This window comes from Schistocerca americana, chromosome 7 (genome assembly GCF_021461395.2).
Source record: "Schistocerca americana isolate TAMUIC-IGC-003095 chromosome 7, iqSchAmer2.1, whole genome shotgun sequence".
Classification (NCBI taxonomy): domain Eukaryota; kingdom Metazoa; phylum Arthropoda; class Insecta; order Orthoptera; family Acrididae; genus Schistocerca; species Schistocerca americana.
Window position 1 is genome coordinate 323,149,054 of NC_060125.1, and position 18,003 is coordinate 323,167,056.

The 18,003-nt window shown below is 38.0% G+C and overlaps 1 protein-coding gene and 1 pseudogene across 1 annotated transcript in view; one reads left to right on the forward strand and one right to left on the reverse strand.

The window, feature by feature from the left end:
- Positions 1-18,003, forward strand: part of LOC124622913 (beta-1,4-glucuronyltransferase 1) — a 102,026-nt gene that overhangs the window by 76,380 nt on the left and 7,643 nt on the right. The window lies entirely within an intron of this gene.
- Positions 16,603-16,720, reverse strand: LOC124623397 (annotated as a pseudogene).

Here is an 18,003-nt window from a genome sequence, read left to right on the forward strand (position 1 = left end):
AAACCGCTGTTTCCCCACCCTGTGTCTCATTCACGATGTAATCATACAAACTGCCAACCAGATATCAGTACGATTGTGTTCTGCACGGAAGATAGCATTGTGGTCAACTGACAACCATACAAACGATGACGTCAGGGCACCTAAGAAACGAGATAGTGTTTGCCACGTAACCCCACATTCACAGACGCTGTGTATACAGTCACGGACGGTGCACTAAGGTACAGAGAAGATGCTTACAACACTCTCTGAGGTGGAGAGCCATAGAAAGAAAGGAAGCAGGACAGTCGCAAACTGATGTGGCCCAACGGGTTAATGTGAATCGTTCTGTTGTTTCTCGTATGTAACGACGGTTTATAGAGACCAGGGCAGGGCCGACTACTTTTGAGTTCAGAAGAGAGGACCGTTATTTGGTTGCAAGGGCACGACGGTATCGCCTCAGTATTGCACAGCAATTGGCATGTGAGCTCAGAGCGTCTGCTGGACATATTGTATCGAGACAAATGGTGTGCAGAAGGTTTCGGCAGAGGGGCCTTAATTGTCAGAGACCTGTTGTATGTATACCTCTGACGCATCTTCACAGAAGTCAACGTCTAGCGTGGAGTCATCAACAGCTGAAACTGTTTCCCATCAAAACTAACCCATATTATACCAAAGTCTATAAAAAAGCTCTGGATTACTCAAGAAATAAAGGTATCCTGTAAGTCAAAAAGGAAATTATATCTGTCAGTCAAAAGCAGCTCTGATGTAAATGCTATAGAACATTACAAAAATTTGTTGCAAAATTTGAAGACAATAATACAGACATCGAAGCAAATGCATTATCAGAAAAGGATAGTCATATTAGATAACAAAACATAGACAATATGGTGTACTGTGAAGGAAGAGACTGGTAGAAATAGAGATGAAGAGAAGCACATAACATTAAGAGTAAATGATACATAGGTAATAATGTGTACAGCGTTGCTAAATTTTTCAGTAAGCACTTCTTAACTATCATTGAAAATATGTGGTTGGCAGGTCAGTAGATGCAGCCATTGAATATCTCGGACCAGTCACACTCACAACACCAGTAAGAACTACTTTCCTCCATAAAATCCTTAAAATCAAAAAAATTCTAGTGGCTACGAAAATGTATCAAGGAAGTTAATTAAATAGTGTACCTCTGAGTTGAGTGACATTTTAAGTTATTTGTGTAACCAGTCTTTCATCAGTGGAACAATTTCTGAATAGTTGAAATGTGCTGAAATTAAGGCTTGTATGAGAGATGAGATGAAGGAGGAAATGCTGCAAAATGGTTCAAATCCTATATCTCTGACAAAAAACAAAGGGTATCAATAGGAAAGAGACATGAATTAAGCTATCAGGTAACATCTAATTGAGAACCAATAACATCTGGTGCCCCCCAAAGTTCCATCACAGGGCCTTTACTTTTTGTTGTATACATGAATGACCTTTCATCAGTAACATCACCAGATGCCAAGTTTGCTTTGTTTGCAGATGAAACATATATTCCAGTAAATACTAAATCAAGTATAGCCTTAGAAAGGTCGGCTAGTGAAATTTTCATGGACATTAATAAATATTTCCTGGACAATTATCCATCACTAAACCTTGAAACCTACTATATGTAGTTCAGAACTTGTGGAAGGTTTCCTGGCAGCAAATACCTAAAATATGATGACCTCAAGAATGTCCTGAAGAGGGCTGTTTAAGGAACTGGGTATACTAACTACTTCTTCCCAATATAATTATTTCTTAGCGAAATTTGTCATTAAAAACATTTTTTTTTTTTGACCAATAACCAGTTCATGGAATCACTACTAGAAATAAGTATAACTTTCACAAATATTTAAAGTCACTTACTTTAGTTCAGAAAGATGTTCACTGTTCAGCAATACATTTTCCAAACATGCCAGTAGCTATAAAAAGTTTGACTAACAATAAAGTTCAGTTCGAGAAGAGTCTAAAGGATTTATTGGTGGCCACCTCCTTCTATTCCATTCTTAGCAGAACAGACTCATGCATTTACATTATGAATAATATCACATAAGATGAATGTTGTATACAATCTGACTTCCATACAAATTTTGTGCACTAATGTGATCATTGTAAACTTGTGCAGAAAAACGTTAATTTTTTTTATTTGATGATGCATGGCTACAATAGCCTAAGAATTATCATATGCATCTAAGTGTGTCAGATATTTGGTAACAAGTTTTATATCCTTTTAAATGAAAACATGCTTAACATTTTTTTTACCAGTTCCACTCCAAGAAGGGTAAATCACATTTGGGGTCTGCAGAAGGTACATTAGCATCTCTCTTCATGTATGTTAATATTTATTGTGTGTTCTTGTTTTCTGTCATTTTCTACATCCCAGAGGATCTTCTCACTATCGATCAACTGGAATGTAAAGTACATATAATTTAATCTGATCTAATTACAACCACCTGAGAAACATATTTAACATATTATGGATCAGAAGAGATGCATGATCAAGAGAGAGGGGCCTTGGGCTTGTGTGTGTTTAGGACAGAGAGAGCTCCTCATGTCAGCAGTGAAGGTGTCTGATGAGGCGTTCAAGCAGCTGCTAGGATGTGACACATGTCACCTCCACTAATGTTATACCAAATTCCATGTCTCACTCTCTACCTCCCTTTCTCTGTAATGGCTTCTTGAATGAAACATCAATAACATCTTACATAGGGAATGGTAAAAAACAAACAAAATACTGTAGACTTTTATTCACACAGTAAACTAGTCACAAATCGCAATTTCTTTACACTCATGTTAAAATAGCATTTAACTCTTTCCTGTGGCATAATTCGTTTGCTCAGAATGTAAACATATGAATTTCTGTACGAATTCTTATTTATCTTGAACACTTTTTACAATATCGTCTATTACAAACAATAGGTTGTTACAACTCAAGTAATTACGTGAAACACCCCCAGCATGTGCCACAGCACCTAAAGGCTGTCTCTGCCATAATAAAATTGAACTGCATTATATGGGCATCATATGTAGCACCAACAGTGCTGTATGGTGGAGACGGTGTTACAATATGGGGTGTCTCTCATAGTTCATGCTGTGGTCTGCGTATTACACTTAAGAAAGGCTATATGTGGAAATATATAAATATATTCTACTGTACTGTCTACTGAGTACACTAAAGGAATAGTTTTAAAATGATGACATTGCAGCCTTTAATAAAGCAGCAACTGTGATGCAATGGTTTGTGAACAGTAACAATCCTGAAGTGAAATAGTTAATGAGAGTTTAATTTTTCTAAATTTTAGACCCTAATCAAACAGTGTCTAATTTTTGGTGCAAAACATCTGACAGTTTTTCTCAGAGGAGAACATCTGAAAGAAAGACCATGAAGATGACAAAGACAAATATACGGCAGAAGGCAACAGAGAAGTATAATAATAAAAAGGTGATGAATATGATGGTGTTAAAGACGGCCATGAAAGAAAATTCTCAGGGGTACCAACGCTGATACGAAAAGCTACCTCTCCTACAGATCACCAAATTCAAGCATAAGGTAGAAATATACACAAATCATCAAGCATCATTAAAGAAGTGGTGGATCATTACTGAGAAATGATACTGTCAGTTATATGTTCCATAGATTAATTTGCATGATTATTTTATAGAAATGATGAGGAACGAGTCACTTTACGAGTTATATGTACATGATAAGTGCTGATATTAATGAACATATTATTTTTCAGTGAGACTTATGCAACTACAAATAAAAAAAAGAATTTTTGTATTTTTATTTACTATCTACTAGATCTTAAGCAGAAATTCGCCTATATAGTAGAAGGATTTGTCAAGAAAAAATGATTTTAGGCTGGATTTAAAACTTGCTTTGCTACCTGTAAGACATTTTAAGGCGAAATGATCAAATTTTTGCTGATGTATATTGGACACATTCCTGAGCCACTGAAAGCTTTAACAGTGGATAGTAAAGGTTGTTCTTCCCTCAAGTGGACTAGGATAGCTCATAACTGTTCCTCTCAAATTGTGGTGGATTATTTAGGTGTTGCAACAGTGGAGTTGAAATGTTTAACTCCTTAGAGAGCTATTTACAGGGCGACAGCAGATGAACGCCACATAGTATTCGTACTTCTCGACCTGTGCATAATAGTTTCTTTCTATGTGGTCAGTTTCCCCAAATAATCATTATATATGACATTCGTATATTTCCAAGACTAACAATTACATGAAGAGCAAAAGTAGGCGAATGTGACTGTTTGAGGAGCTCAGTAATATGTTTCTTCCAGTCCAGCTTTTCATTGGTATGTGCAATCAAAAATTGCAAGTATTCTTCCTTATTCACTGACATTTGTGCATATGGTATGAAAATTGCTAGTATGACTCTATTTGTTGTGCACAACTGATAATAGTGTGTTATTTCAAAATTAAGAGGGAGGGACCTTCTTGGAGGACCACTTAGTTATTCTATGAAAAATATGATTAACAATATCCTCTGTGACTTTCTTTTTAATACGATTTATTACAAAATTTGTATCAACAGTAAAAAATACAAATTCTGCTTGTTGAGTGTTAAATGGAAGCACACACATAATATATAAAGATTAGAAGTGAACCCAACATTGAACCCTGTGGGACTCCCTTTGTAATTTCTCCTCAGTCACTAAAATTTTCTACCCTTCCAATGTTGTTTGAATTATCAGTATAACTCCTTGCATTCTGTTTGTTAAGTATGATGAAGACCAGCTGTGAGCAAGATCAACAATTCTGTAAAACTTGAATTTTCTTGAGAGCATAACATAATCTACACAATCAAACGCCTTGGAAAGGCCAAAAAAATATAAGGTGCTGATATTTTATTATTTAAGGTTTGTAATGTTTAATGAGTGACTGTAAAATAGCATTCTTAATCAAAAAACGCTTATGGAATCAAAACTGTGATTCACAGAATAAATTGTTTCTTCTTAAATGTGAGACTACTCTTGAGTACACATTTTTTTATAATATTTAGGAAAAAGATGCCAGTAAGGAAACTGGACAATACTTAATTAAATATTTCTTGTGACCTTTTTTTATAAAGGGGTTTAACAGTTGCATCTTTTAAGCTGTCTGGAAAAATTCCCTGTGCCAGTGAAACATTACATATATCACTAAGTTAATTAGAAGAAATTTTCAAAATTCTGTTTGGAACTGCATCAACAACATATGATCGTTTGTTGTGTAGAATTTTTATAATTCTATTAATTTCAGTGAAAGATGTTGGTGCTACATCTAATTGCTTCAAGTTTTGTTGAGTGACATTTTGAACATATTTTCTTGCTTCTTCAACCAAACAGTTTAGTCCTGTTTCTAAAGAAACAGCTTGTGAATTGTCAGTCCCAGCATTGTATATTGTTCACTGATTGGCTGTCCTGTCTCCCATTTGATATTATCCCATTTATTTTTAATATTATTATCTATATTTTAATTTCTGTTGGGCACACATACCTCTTAACATGTTAATGACTTTCGATAAAATATTACATTATTTTTATATAATGCAAGTACATGATACTGGATCTTATTTTGGCCTCTATATGCTTTTCCATCTTCCTCTTGTAAGAAATTTTAATTCCCTTCGTTATCCATGGCTTACTTGGGTTTTTAGTGTTGTGGATACCATTCTAGAGAAGATATTTTAAAATATTGACATAGATCAGCTATGTAATAAACTATATCTGACACAGCACCTCTTTCTATATATACGAGGGCAGTTCAATAAGTAATGCAACACATTTTTTTTCTGAAACAGGGGTTGTTTTATTCAGCATTGAAATACACCAGGTTATTCCCCAATCTTTTAGCTACACAACACTATTTTTCAGCGTAATTTCCATTCAATGCTACGGCCTTACGCCACCTTGAAATGAGGGCCTGTATGCCTGCACGGTACCATTCCACTGGTCGATGCCGGAGCCAACGTCGTACTGCATCAATAACTTCTTCATCATCCGCATAGTGCCTCCCACGAATTGCGTCCTTCATTGGGCCAAACATATGGAAATCCGACGGTGCGAGATCGGGGCTGTAGGGTGCATGAGGAAGAACAGTCCACTGAACTTTTGTGAGCCCCTCTCGGGTGCGAAGACTTGTGTGAGGTCTTGCGTTGTCATGAAGAAGGAGAAGTTCGTTCAGATTTTTGTGCCTATGAACATGCTGAAGTCGTTTATTCAATTTCTGAAGAGTAGCACAATACACTTCAGAGTTGATCGTTTGACCATGGGGAAGGACATCGAACAGAATAACCCCTTCAGCGTCCCAGAAGACTGTAACCATGACTTTACCGGCTGAGGGTATGGCTTTAAACTTTTTCTTGGTAGGGGAGTGGGTGTGGCGCCACTCCATTGATTGCCGTTTTGTTTCAGGTTCGAAGTGATGAACCCATGTTTCATCGCCTGTAACAATCTTTGACAAGAAATTGTCACCCTCAGCCACATGACGAGCAAGCAATTCCGCACAGATGGTTCTCCTTTGCTCTCTATGGTGTTCGGTTAGACAACGAGGGACCCAGCGGGAACAAACCTTTGAATATCACATCTGGTGAACAATTGTAGCACTACCAACAGAGATGTCAAGTTGAGCACTGAGTTGTTTGATGGTGATCCGTCGATCATCTCAAACGAGTGTGTTCGCACGCTCCGCCATTGCAGGAGTCACAGCTGTGCACGGCCGGCCCGCACGCGGGAGATCAGACAGTCTTGCTTGACCTTGCAGCGATGATGACACACGCTTTGCCCAACGACTCACCGTGCTTTTGTCCACTGCCAGACCACCGTAGGCATTCTGCAAGCGCCTATGAATATCTGAGATGCCCTGGTTTTCCGCCAAAAGAAACTCGATCACTGCCCGTTGTTTGCAACGCACATCCGTTACAGACGCCATTTTAACAGCTCCGTACAGCGCTGCCACCCGTCGGAAGTCAATGAAACTATACGAGACGAAGCGGGAATGTTTGAAAATATTCTGGTTTTTTCAACCAAAATTGGCCGAGAAAAAAAATGTGTTGCATTACTTATTGAACTGCCCTCGTACTTCATCTGAAACCATGTCTTTCAATCTTAAAGCACTGTATCTTGTTCTCATTAATTAGCCTCCCTGCTTTGTATGAACATGCCTCAGGGTTGTAAAATTTTGTATTGTTTAATTTCATGAAATGTGCACTGTGGTCAGATAGTCCATTACCAATAGGTACACATTAACTATTTCAGACTTAGCACTGTCCATATAAATGTATCAGTCAGTGTTCTGCTATCTTGCTGCACACAAATTGGAAAACTGATTCTGAAACTATAATTGCAGATCATTTTTCTTGCCTGTATCTTTTAAGAAATCTGCACTGAAATCTCCACAAACTACTAACTCTTTCCTCTTCTCTGACAGGTAGCTCAATAATACATCCAAATTTTCTATAACTAGCTGAAAATTTCCTAGAGGGGATGTGCAGTGTGCTACAACTGCTATATAAGTGTTGAGCATTAACAACTCTCAAGTAGTTGCTTTTTGGGTCTGATACGAACAAAACATGTTTGTTACAATATTTTTCACTTTATTCTTTATTTACTTATTGTTATATGACAGGAGAAATACTAGATAGTTATTTACAACAAATGCAATTTCAAGTTAGTAATGGGTCATAACATCCAGACTTGAAATCCATTCAGCAGCTTCTGCAGGCAAGTAATGAAGGTCTTCCATTGACCACTTGAATGCTCTGAGTGAACATTCAAATGTTCTGTGATGTACTGGTTACTGCCCTTTCGTATAGTCACATTCAGGGGATGATTTCCATCCTCATTGCTGCAGCAATGCTTCACATCTTCCCTCATATATTACCTCTGTGTTACTATGCACACGTTCCCTTGGTGGTGCTAAGCTATTAAGATGACACTGAACTGTCTTAAACAGCCTCTTGGTCAGAGTCTGTGGAGGGATATCCAAAGCGTCCCTCCCAATAATGTCAGTTTGTAAGAAAGGATCTTCAGTATCAATTTACCAACAGAAATGTGCATATCTGTTTCCTGTAGCATGAAATAAGGAAATACAACATGTACATTTGAGATAGAATTTCCTTGGTTGTGTGTATATTGAAGCACATGTACCTTCAAGATCATCTGTCTTGAAATGTGGAAAACGAAATACAATGCACTGTGCATGTGTGTCGACAAGACAGGACTTTCTAATTAACGCTGACTATTTGCATTTTCTGCTTGGCAGAACTGGTTTGAACTTAATCACTCAGCATGATGCTGTGTTGTAAGAGCAGAAGACCCGTTGTCATTAGCCCATCATTCTTGCTGGTCCTTCATCATCCAATGCTTTCTTCTTTTGGGACACAAACGTAAGTCTGGCTTGCAATGCATACGACTATTACTAATAAAATGTGTATTTTACAAATCAGTTACTTGTAATTCAAGAAAACAGAGTTTCTGCTTGCATGTTGCAGAACTTGAAGCATTTGGGCTAGGATGGGAGCATAATATCTCACTGAAAAACTGTAGCATTGGAGATGGGACAGCAGCATTCGATATGGAGTGCAATATGCATCAATACCATATTTGTAGCTGCAGTGCTGGTTTATCTGAAGAACTGCAAAATACTCTATTAGTACGAGTCTTGGTTATCAGTGGTGGCGAACTTGACTTTCTCGACAGCTTACTGTGTGGACAATTTATCATGGAAGAGTGAACAACATACACACAGTTGACTACAAAAATAGTGATACGAGCTAACATACATTTTTTATGTGCCTAGTAGAAAAAGTGTTCATAAAAAAGTCAGTTCTTATTCACAAAGTACTATGCAGTGAAACTATAAGAGGAAACGATGTTCCCTGTCGAAAACAGTATTGTTGCAGTTCTGTGTTCAATTTGTATGTAGTTCTCACACATAAAACCATAGGTTCTGGTTACTATCTAATAGTGCTTTAGAAGTGAATGTGAAAATAATGTAGTTATTCTGGAAGGAATGCTTTACAGATTCTGAACATTTAGTTGCTTTTTCAAATGTGTAATAAATATGGGTGTATTTATTACTCTGAAGTGTTTCTGTTTCAATACAGCAAACTGGTTGATTATTACATGAACTATATATTACTCGTTTTGTATTCAGTTTGTCAAACAATGCAATTTAGTGCCATTTCGATTTTGTTAAGTAATATACAGCTGTCAAAGCCTGGTTAGCTGATGCAGATATCTGAAGTGGAAGTTGGCAAACGATTTGTGTTGCAAGTGAAAGTTAACAGTGATTTTAGGGCATGTATGAAAATGCGAACATTGTACGAAAATTTAAAATAATAATAATATAATATACATTATATTACATTTGTTCAGGTTTTGTTTTTCTTTCATTTCCCTATGTAGTGTATTGCATGTTGCCTTATTGAAGTATTACAGGGAGACAGAAAGAGAAAGAGAGAGACAGAGAGAGAGAGAGAGAGAGAGGAAATTTACTGACACAGTATAGGATTTGGCAGGATGAGGCAAGTGTTTAAATATAGTATGTAATTTATTCTTGTATGTGCACAAATGTGAGATGAAATTCATTTATAAGCCAGTACTGTATTTTACATAAATGGAAAGGTGAAACATAGGAAATATAGAGGTGGAATGTGTGGTGTGTGTGTGTGTGTGGGGGGGAGACATGAAATAATTTTTATGGAATTCAAGTGAAGTTCACGTAATTTTTTTTGAACATGGTACCAGTTTTATTCAGTATAAGTGAAGCTCACATATTTTTTTTGAACTTAGCTTACACAATGCAAATGAAGCTTGCATAATTTCACAGAAACATTATGATATCTGTTAAAATAGCATTTTGTGATTGGCTGCTTCGTTTTAGTGGCTGCTAAACTACCAGGCTGAAATGGGCTGGAGACGTGCAGGAGGAGCGTAGTAGAGGGCATAGCTTGTAATGCGATGTTGTTGACAATGAGAAGGGCGATGATATCATGTACTAAGAAGGGCAGACTGTTTTTGATTTTTAATTTTGATCCAGAGTAGGTGTAGCATTCCATTAGACAGAATTTTTTTAAAAGTCATGGAAACTGAAACCTTTGAAAGGTAATTGCTGTCTTATAACTTTTCTGAAATGCCCAACAGGAATTTTGAAGAAATATTTAAACCGATTTACAGTAATTTTTTAGGCATAACCCTGTCATAATGCTATTTGATGGTAAAGATTATCTACAAATGGTTAAACTTTCACAGGTGCAATGTAGGTTTAATAATGTGCTCCTGAAGGACACTGGATAATTAATCTTAGCACACAATTCTGCAAGGCTAATGAAGGCTTCGTGAATGATTCCTATTTTACAGACAAAGGCTCATGGAGTGCAGATGGCTTTGCAGTTCGCATGACCTGGATATAAGTATCCAAGAAAATGAAGTTTTTAATTGCTAACATCGTAGATAAAGTTAAATACAGGACTGATCTGACTAGTGGCTACCTTTGGAAGTGCCTTATTATTTGCAGCAAAATGTCCATTAAATGGGCCAAGGAGTCATGAGAAAGCTAGTATGCTTGTGAATAAGCAAAGACATGTAGTTTCGTTCTCACATGAAGAGTTTTTCAATATAGTAAAAAGATGAACGCTGATATTTTTGTGGATGTGGTATGATATTCAAATACTTTGGTTACATGATAGGTAATCGTAAATGAACTACTGCAAACCACCTTAGATGTTACAAATATCCATCAAATTCCCAATTTTACTACAGAACCATTGAAATACAATATCAACATAACTTTATTACTAATATTTTTGAGACTCAGAAACTGATTTTCACGAGGATTCACAGATGTGAGAGGCACAGTTGAATATCCTTATCTATGGGACCATGTTTCTGAACCTCGTACAAAGGAAGACTGTTTTTCATTACAACTTAAATGGATACACAATGCGAGAAATTAATCTGTGAGAAACATAGTTGAAAAATATGTCCTGCAAGAAACACAAGTGAAAGAGGCACATAAAACCCGATTTTAACCAAGTGCATGTAGAGGTCTCATTGAAATAAGTGCAACACCATGACAAAATGATAGACCACCGTCCATGCGACACATAATGGTACCCCTTTGTGGTATTCCTTCCAGCAGACCACATTCTCCCTAACTGAAATTTCCTTCAAGCTCCTGACAAGCTCTCACAAATACTCCATGACACACATGATGCACCATTACATAGAGGTAATGTGACAACAAGCAAATCTGTGTAGCCTGTTAGAAATACAGGAAAAAAATAGTAGACTGGCGAGGAGGGCACTTGCTCACTTGTGAAACAAGTCAGTGCATATTGGCAGCCTGATTCAACTTATTTAGTCTGTCTACTGTCTATTCATCTTGTTGCATCTCCCAGCTCTTTCTCTTTACATTATAGACATAAATACATCTTCCAATCGAGTCTGCTCAGAAATCCAGTTATTTAAATTACAATCTCTTCTTGTAATTGCCCACAATAATCTTTCCATTACACACTGTTAATCCATGGCTGTTAGCAAATTTTTCACATGGAGATGTCTCATTTAATATGTCAAAAAAGTCATACACCCTGATTGTAATCTTTGCTTTTCAGTCATATTACCAGTGTTGTAAACTCTATTTGGTTAATCACAAGCACATCAAACCATTTGAACTCTGCTGTTTATTTGTTGTCTACGTATTGTTGTCTTCAACTACCAGAAATATAAACTGACATTAACTGGTTCTACGACTACATTGTTAATTTTCACTATTTTTGCGATATGACGAACACACTTTTCAGTACAAAATTCAGTTTTTAGTTGCATAATTAGGAAATTTATTCAGCTTTTTCGGTTTCTTCAGACTAATCTCTCGCCTTCAGAAGCCTACAGAATCATTAGAATTTTTCCATTCATGTATATAAAGATTAAGAAGTGTATTACAGAACTTTGTTAATATTTGTTTAGTAAATGTCAAAATCTTCTTCACATAAGCATAATGCTACGACATGAAGAAAAATGTATATATTGTGTATGAGAATTATAACAGATAATTTACACTAAATGAATTACATTTATTAAACATAATAAAGTTGTATTTGCAGCAAGAAACAGAAACAAGGCATAGAACAAGCACACTAAGATATATAAAGGGAGTGAAAATATATTACATAGTCCATAGATCCATATGAACTCTTGATGATATTAAGACTCAAAGGAAATGATCTAAGTTTCACCATTTTATAGGAATTCTTATACAATCAAACCAATGGCTATTTTTCAGTGCAAGCCAATCATTCAACAGATTTTTGGAATATGTGTATATTTCAAACTCATCTAAGAGGTTTATTTCGTAGCCCTGTCAACTATATGCAAAATTTCCATATTAAGCAAAGATGGAAGTGGAAGAGTGCGTTTTCTAAATTTGAGTTATTCTATAGAATATTACATATACGAATTTTTGCCATGAAAACAGACATCAAACGCCCTCTACATCTGTTCTATAAAAAGCTAGGGCATATATTACACTGAATTTTATGTACACTGGGTTTGAGTAATTTTTCAGCTGTAGGCTTCTTATTATGTATAAAGAACAGGTAGTAAAAGGTATAGTGATGTCATATTTTTTAAACAAATTCACTGTGTGATATCGAGAAACACTCCATTTTTGCTTGCTATGGAAATTTTCCACATAGTTGACAAGGGATACGAAAAGAACCTGTTAGAAAAGTTCAGAATTTGTATTTATTCCTACCTACATTCCAAAGATTTGTTGAATATCAGACTGCAATTAAAAATAGATACTATTTTGATAGAATAGCATCTCTTACCTAAAATTGTGAAAATTAATGCATTTGGTTTAGAAATTAATTTCAGCAATAGCTTAAGTGGAACCAAAGGCCATGTTTTTCCAATGTATTGTAATATAACTTCCTTTATATATCTAAGTTATGCTTTTTATATTCTTTTATATACCTTCCTTGTTGCTAATATAACTAAACTATGTATATAAATATAGTTTGCATCTTGTAAATTATCAGTCTGCTCTTATAATTATCACATATAATATATTTTTTTCGACATGTCTTAGCATTATGCTTCTGTGAAGAAGATACTGACATCTGCTAAACCAAGGTTCATTATACACTTCTTATACTGCACATAAATGTATGCACAAGTTCTAATGATTTATAATATCCCAAATTTTGTAGTCTTCTGAAGACAGCAAATTAATCTACTGAAACGACTGAAGTGAAATAAATTTCCTAATTGTGCAGCTGAATTTTGTTCTGAAATACCAAAATTGCTGAGAAGATAAGAGCTATGAATAAAGACATTGTTTTGGCCTAACTGATTTTCAATATTACTTACAAAGTTGCTCAGTTAAGTTCTTTCTCACAATTTTTTAATGTTTAACTGATGTCGAGGAACGCAGTACAAAGTCTTCAGGAACAGGAATGTAATTCATATATGTTCAGTTTAATTGTATTGTTTCTTTGTTTTCTGTGTTTATGGATATGAATGCTTTTTCTAGTTTCAGTAATGAAAAATTTCCTTTCTTGTTTTGTATTTCGATTTTGAGTTACTTATTATCCAGATAAACTTTAATAGAACCTGTAGTATTGAAGTACATAATCTATGTTATGTTACAATAGGTCAAGTCAAACTGTTGTTTCTTGAGAAATATTGATAAAAATTTTGTTGAAACTGAATGAAATAAATTTTGGCCAAAGCAGTAATCATAACCATTGGTCTGTACTATTACTCCAGTCAAGTCTATAGATAACACAGGATTATAAAAAAAAGTTTATAAAAATTGTTTACATTTTTCAGCCATATTCTGAATATTTTTGCACCCTTGTTTCCAAAAATGACATGCACTTTTCTTCATCAAGTCATGTTCTTGGGCTAATTCGATTTTAAAAAGTTGTAAGCTTTGAATGAAATGTACTGAATTTTTGTGACATGACCTGTGTATTTTGTTAACATCTCTTGTCCAAATTCGATTTTTCGGAAGAAAAAAATCTTTTTATAAATACTGTTTATGTAAACAGTTACACTGTATAGCAGAAGTTGATACACATCAATTGCTTGTGAAGCCATCATTGTTTAAAATTCAAGGTTTCATTTTACATTTCCTGGAACATCTAGAACGCTCGGAAATGTCTCTCATCAAAGTCTGTCTGTAGTCTGCCATCATGATTCCACCCCAGCCTCTCTGATACCATATATGTAGCAGAGTATATCACCATCATTTTTGCACCGCCTTCTAACTGAAACCATTATATTTGCTCATAAAAAACAAGTTTTAACGTGAAAGAATGTTAATTGTGGAATAATTTAACTCGGGTATTTCCTACACACAAAAATTCGATAACTCAGAAAGTTTACCTATGTGACAAAAACCAGCTTCAGCATCGAAATCAGTACATTATAATTCTACAAAAGCAATAAATAGAACTTGGCCGGTTTTCTCATTGCTACCCGGTGTAATGTATTCTCCTATATTCTTTCCTTAAGGCAGATTGTTCATTTGGTTGATTCGTGTCTTTATTTATAAGGGGCGATCAAAAAGTTTCCTTCTAAGGGCGTTACTGCAGCGTATATACAACATAGCGCGTCTACGATGCGGGTATATAAGCACCGACATGTAGGCAAATGATAAGTGTGGTATTCGTATCTTCCCAATGCGCATGTGATGAAAGCAGAAACGTGAACTATGGCGATGTTATTACCAAATGCGTCCAAATAGGACCAACATTCTGTTCTTATTTTCTTGGCTGTCGAAGGGCAGAATGAAGGATGTGTATGAGACATCAAGTCTTCCGCAAACTACAGTACTGATCTCTCCTCATGCGGTTACCAAGCCTTCAGCACCTTAAAAAGGGCTTTGAAGGGTCGATGATTCTTGTCTGACGAGGATGTGCAGCAGGCGGTTAAGGGTTTCTGCGCACCTTAGGACATGATGTTCTACAAAACCGATATGTGCAACCTGTTGCGCCGATGGGATGATTGTCTCAGTGGTAACGGTGATTTTACCTGATTGGCATACTGATTCTGGATTGTAAGGCCTTCGAACGGAAACTTTTTGGTCGCCCATTGACCGTGAAATACCACTCACAGACTGCAGGTGGCATCACTTGCACTGGAGAGTTAATAAAGCGTGTAGAGGGGGGGGGGGGGGGGCAGGACGCAGGAAACAGTGCAGTCGTTGTCGTACTGCGGAAACAGGGCAATTTATCTGACATTTAAAACATCATGCCTTTTGGGCTGAAAGTGGAAGCATTTCCGAAACGGCTAAGTTAGTAAACTGTTCGCGTGCAGGTGTTAGTGATGTATGCTGTGCATGGCAAAACTGTGATATTAAAACCCGGCGCCAAGGCAACTGTGGTGCACCTCGGTCCATGGCTGACATGGGTTGAACGACGGCTGCGGAGGTGTGTACGGGCGAATGGACGTGCAGCTATTGAGCAATTCACCACACAGATGAACCAAGGGGCTATCAACAGTGTCTGCTCAACGATCGTTCACCGAATGTTGTTACGTATGGGCCTTCACAGCAGGCGCCTGGTTGATGCACTCTTGACTGCTGTACATCGATAGTGAAGGCTCAAATTCGCACGCCAGTATCGCAACTGGACATCAACTGATTGGCGGCAGGGGAACTTTTCAGATGAGTCACGTTTTATGCTCCATCGGACTGAAAGCAAATACCTTGCAACAGTCTTCTGAAGGATCCAGGTCGGAGGAGAGGACATTGTGGTGTGGGGGGAATGTTTTCCTGGCAATTTCCGAGTGATCTTGTCATTCTGGAAGGCTCAGTGGATAAACAGAAGTATGTGCATCTATCGTTGGGGACCATGTCTACCCCTATATGCAGTGTTTTTTCCTTAGTGCGATGGCATCTACCAGCTGGACAATGCATGTTACACAGCTCGCAGTGTATGTACGTGGTTCGAAGAGCACCAGCATGAGTTTACCTCACTTCCCCGGCGACGAAACTGCCCGGATTTAAACCGAATGGAGAATACGTGGACTACCTCGATCGGACTGTTCGCTCCATGGATCCTCAGCCGAGAAACATAGCGCAGCCGGCCACAGTACTGGAGTCGGCATGACGCCATGTCCCTGTCGGTACCTCATTGACTCTCTTCCTGTACGTCTCCCAGCGGTTCATGTTGCAGAATGTGGTTATTCAGGCTTTTGACAGATGGTCACATTAATGTGAATTGGCAGTGTATTAATCAACATAGACCTGTATATACAGTTTGCTTCCTCTATAGTGAACTTGAATAAAAAACTAAACTAAGCCTCTCCCGAACAGGCCATGAATGCCCAACGGTACCGACCGGCCGCCGTGTCATCCTCAGACAACAGGCGTCACTGGATGCGGAGATGGAGGGGTATGTGGTGAGCACACCGCTCTCCCGGCCATATGTCAGTTTCATTCTCAATCAAGTACGTCCCGATTTCGAGTCTCGGTCCGGCAGACAGTTTTAATCTGCCAGGAAGTTTCATATCAGCGCACAGTCCGCTGCAGAGTGAAAATCTCATTCTGAAGTAGCTCCTCAATTTGCCTCACAAGGACTGAGTGGACCCCACTCGCCAACAGCGCTCGGCAGACCGGATGGCCACCCATCCAAGTGCTAGCCCAGCCCGACAGTGCTTAACTTCGGTGATCTGACGGGAACCGGTGTTAGCAATGTGGCAAGGCAGTTGGCAGCGAACTTGAATAACCACAACATTGTCTCACGTTTCACATAATAAACGTCCTCCGCAGACACGCTGTGAACAATTTTTCCGGTTGTTTTGCTATTAATTTGGCTTTAATATTTTCCACTAAGGCTAAATGGTTCTGAGCACTATGGGACTTAACTTCTGAGGTCATCAGTCCCCTAGAACTTAGAACTACTTAACCTAACTAACCTATGGACATCACACACATCCATGCCCGAGGCAGGATTCGAACCTGCGTTCCAGACTGTAGCGACTAGAACCGCTCGGCCACTCCGGCCGGCTTCCACTAAGGCACCATTATCTCCTGGCACGTCCCTTTGCGTCTTAGCATCGATGGTTTTGCCACTTCGCTTGTCACAATTTAAGGACTGAAATTATTTAATGATTAACTATTCGCGTTTCTAAGTGAAATTGTGAACTACAGAAACGTAAAAAAAAAAAAAAAAAAATTGGATGCTTGTACAGTTTTCTCTATCCTGTTAGTTGCTACGCTGTCTGCCAGCAGGACTGAAGAAACTGGTGTCTGCCCACATCACTTTGTGGCTGAAACAACGAGGAGTGTGTGTGATATTGTCTGGTGCGACAATGGATTCCCCCCAGCGGCAGGAAGCGCGGCCAGCCTGCGGCCAGCGGCGCGGCTAATCGGCAGCTGTGCGTATTTCACGGCCGGGCGCGCCCTTTGTGTGGTTCCGCCTGCGGCCACGCGTTTCCGCGACGCACCGCGCTGTCATCCGATATCGCTGATCAGCAGGCATTGATTCACGGCCGCTTCCGCTCACCCCATCCGCGGATTTATAGTCCGTTAGACCACATCTGTAATGTCGTTCGACATCGAAGCAGTTCGAGACCTTGGTAGCTATCTCTTACAAGGGAACCTTCCCATCGCACCCCCTTCAGATTTAGTTATAAGTTGGCACAATGGATAGGCCTTGAAAAACTGAACACAGATCAATCCAGAAAACAGGAAGAAGTTGTGTGGAACTATGAAAAAAATAAGCAATATATATAAACTTAGTAGTCCATGCGCAAGATAGGCAACATCAAGGACAGTGTGAGGTAAGGAGCGCCGTGGTCCCGTTGTTAGCGTAAGCAGCTGCGGTACGAGAGGTCCTTGGTTCAAGTCTTCCCTTGAGTGAAAAGTTTACGTTCCTTATTTTCGCAAAGTTATGATCTGTCCGTTCGTTCATTGACGTCTCTGTTCACTGTAATAAGTTTAGTGTCTGTATTTTGCGACCGCACCGGAAAACCGTGCGATTAGTAGACGAAA